We start from the raw sequence: 3,112 nt of genomic DNA, 5'->3' as shown, positions 1-3,112 counted from the left end.
GCCCCCGCGCGGGGGAGGGGCGCGAGCGGACTCGGGTGCAGAGAGGCCGTCGCTTCTCCGGGAAGCGCCCGGGTCGGAGGAAGGTGGTCGAGGGGAGAGGACCCGCTGCGGCGGGCTCCGACGGGACGGGATGGGTCGCGGTGGGGGCTTAGGCGGGGACGGGCCGGTGGCTGGGAGTGTACGCAGACTCAGGCTCAGCAGACTGCTGGGCACACATCCGCCTCTCCGCGTGCCGGCTTTCGGTCCCCACCTGCGGCGGATGCGCCGCTGAATCAGGAGGAAATCGTGGCGCCCCGAAGCTCCTCGCGGGAGGCGGGCTTTGTTCGCGCGAGCCGCGATCGAGATACCCCGGGAGGGAGCGCCGGCGGAGTGGTCCCGAGGGCGGCGACCTGGCGAGCGCGGTCCCTGCCCCAGCGCGCCAGGCCAGGGCGACCAGCAGGCGCAGGCGAAGGGTCGAGTGCCTTCCCGCTGACAGGCGGGGTGCTGGGAGGATGGACGCAAGGGTGCGGCCATGCCGGGAGTGGGCAGACTTGGCCCTGGACTTGGCCCTGAACTTGGCGCCACCCTGCCCCACCCTCCCGCCCAGGGGAGAGGAACCCAGCCGGTTCCGCATGGAGAACTCGGTGTGGGCTCACAGCCCTTCAGAGCTGCCCAGTGCTATGCCTGGCCTGCTTCTTTCTGGAGGCTGATGGTAAGCGGTAGTTTTCCACGGGGGGTGGGGGTGGGGGTCGGTCTTTCAGCTGCTGCTCCTGACCTGGGAGTTTTGGAACGGAGGTCAGCTGGTTCTAATCAGAGACTGACTCTGGGGAGCCCATTACCATGAGGGGTTCCTCTCAAAGCATAGCACCGGCATGTGACCTTCACAGGGTAGTACCCTTGCCTTAGCGGGCCAATTGTGAATCTGATAATCGTGGTCACAAAGCAGCAACAGGGGCTGGTCCCTGAACGCTGGCATGTGCTGGATCTAAGCTCGATGCTGGAGCACTGTCTCATTAAATCCACCCCACAAGGAAGCTGTCATTATTCCCATTTTATGGATGTGTAAACCGAGGCACCACAGGTGACATGACTCGCCCGAGTCCACCCGGCTAGTAGGTGGTGGAGAGGCTTGAACCCAGGGTTGTCTGTTTCCAGACTTGGGCTATAACTGTTTACGACTCTGTTCTTAAGGGGTAAAGGTGATGGGGGGAGGAGGGCAGACCAGAGTCTCAGAGCAGCATTCCCAAAGGTGGGCAGCAGTGAAGGGGACCAGAGTGTTTGGCCTGGAGAGTTTGTGATCATGGGACATGCGTAGGGTGGCTCTCGGGTGGAACCAGTCCTGCTGCCCTGCTGGGCACAACCGGCAGTTACTGCCTGGAAAATGCTTCCCAGAGTTGCTTCCTTCCCTGGTGATGATGACCTAATCCGTAGCTCATGGGGTGTGGCCCCTGGAGCAGGTGCCAGGCAGGTACCGACCTCGGAAGAGAGTCAGCTGGGGGGCATGAGGGCAGGGCTGGCTGGGCCAGGGTGCTGTGAGTGGTGGCCAGGTGAGTGGCCGTTCTGTCCTTGCTAGAGCAAGGAGCTCTCAGTGACTGAGCAGAGGATCTGGCTGTCCCTGGCCTCTAAGGGACCCTGGTTCCACCAGCCCCTGGCTGCTAGGGATCTTGGTCTGTGTCTGACTTCCAAACTGCAAAGGGATTCCCAGTCCGCTGTGGAATCAAGGTTAACTTGTCGAGCTTAGTATTGTATCTGCAGTGCCCTTGACCTAGACACCCCAACAAGTGCTAACTCATTTCCCAGGTTGGAGCTGTTGAACCAATATAAACTCGTGGCTTCATGGACTCACTTATAAGTGCTCTCCCCAGGGGTTGACTGCATGGGCAGGAGTTGTGCTACTCACACACCTGGCGCTGGAGGCAGGAGGAAGCAGAGCCCTGAAAGTGCCTGGCAGGGAGTGTGAGAGAGCCAGACCAGGCCCTCCCTCCCACTTCCTCAGCTAGGTGTGGATACAGGCCACGCAAACATTTCCGCCCGAGCCACATGACCCCTCATTCTCATGAGCGGCAAAGAACCTGCTGTTGGTTTTTGGAAGGGATGTGAGCTCGTGCTCAGAACCTCACCACTGCCTTTGTCCTGGATTTCACTGTTTGTCTGGCTTCCAAGTGGCCTTGCTGAGTGTGACAGCAGGCAGATTCGACTCTTGGCCCCCACGTGGACCCCGACAGGCTCCTGGGGTCTGTGCCCCTCGAGTGGAGAGGAAGGTACAGCGGCTCAGATGTAGGGCTCCTGGGGTCCTGGGCAACTTGTGGAGCCTGTGCCCGGCTGGGGTGTGGGAGGAAACTAACCTTGACACCAGATGCTGGCCGGTGGGTGGTGTCCCCGTGTGGGTCTCTGCGGAGGCAGTAGGCAGGGCAGCAAGGGCAGTCTGGTCTTGGGGGCTCCTCCTCCTCCTCTCCCCATTTGTGGTCTTCAGCCTGCCTGCCTCTTTACATGAGGGGCCTCTCGCCTTTCCGGACACCCCCACAGTCCTCAGCAGCCAGAGCACAGCCTCCCTCGCACCAGCACTGCACAGAATTAGACTCTTGGACCACATTTCCGGGGGAGGTGGATGCTTTTTCAAACCATGCATGTTTTGCAAAAGCTGCTCACTGTGTAACCCAGAAGCCAGGAGCCAAACCAGGGTGAGGTTTGCTGCCCCTGGCCAGGGTTCCACAATCAGTATCAGAGAGCCCAGACTCCTGGCTGGGGGCTTCTGACATATCCTCTCACCTTGGGACCTTCCATTTTGTCACTGGAGTTCGCCACTCAGGGGACACTGTGGGCCAGATATTTGGACCCATGGGCCTAAGAGGCCTCTTGGGCTGATCCCACATCTGGACAGACCTGTGGGGGGATGGGAATGGGACATGGGGGGGTACAGGAGTGGGACCTGCAGGGAGGAGAGGAGCAGACCTGGGACCTGTGGGGGGGGGGAGCAGGACCTGCAGGAGGACAGGAGTGGGACTTGCAGGGGGTATGGGAGTAGGACCTGGGGGAATGGGAGTGGACAGGGGGCAGGTGTAGGGTCTGAGGGGGTGGGAGTGGGACTTGTAGGGGGCAGGAGTGGGACTTGTGGGGGTAGGGAAGTGAGATC

The sequence above is a fragment of the Carlito syrichta genome, unplaced genomic scaffold (assembly GCF_000164805.1).
Source record: "Carlito syrichta isolate Samal-C Ts95f unplaced genomic scaffold, Tarsius_syrichta-2.0.1 Scaffold103311, whole genome shotgun sequence".
NCBI lineage: Eukaryota > Metazoa > Chordata > Mammalia > Primates > Tarsiidae > Carlito > Carlito syrichta.
Note: the sequence above shows the minus strand (reverse complement) of the source record.